This window comes from Sinocyclocheilus grahami, unplaced genomic scaffold (assembly GCF_001515645.1).
Source record: "Sinocyclocheilus grahami isolate Dianchi unplaced genomic scaffold, SAMN03320097.WGS_v1.1 scaffold1572.1, whole genome shotgun sequence".
Taxonomy (NCBI): domain Eukaryota; kingdom Metazoa; phylum Chordata; class Actinopteri; order Cypriniformes; family Cyprinidae; genus Sinocyclocheilus; species Sinocyclocheilus grahami.
This window is the reverse complement of record NW_015506751.1, coordinates 55,943-56,473: the sequence shown is the minus strand read 5'-3', so window position 1 is coordinate 56,473 and position 531 is coordinate 55,943.

Sequence of the window (531 nt, the reverse complement as noted above, 5' to 3'; positions counted from 1 at the left end):
GTTTTGCTAATCCATCAACCTTTTCATTACCCTTTATCCCCCTATGAGCTGGTATCCACATAAATATTATCATGATGTTCATATTCTTAAATCTATACAGATTCTCATATATCTCATTTACTATATCCTGTCTACTATGAGATGTGAATGATTGCAATGACTTTAATGCCGAACATGAATCTGTACAAAGTATAACCTTTTTGATGTGAGTCTCCTCTATCCACTGTAGTGCTGTTGCTATTGCTATCATCTCTACTGTGTACACTGATAAATGATCTGATGCTCTCCTGTTAACAGAAATGTTTAAGGATGGAATACTGAATGCAAAACCTGTTCTCCCTGTATTAGGATCTTTAGATCCATCAGTATATACTGGAGCAAATACTTGATATACAGTTTGTAGTCTATCTTCAACAACAGCTACAATGTTTTCAGGTTCTTTCATTAACTCCAGCATATAAAATCTATAAATACTGCAGGAAACATCCAAGGTGGCGTTATTGATAACGGTACTGCAGGAATGTATCTTTT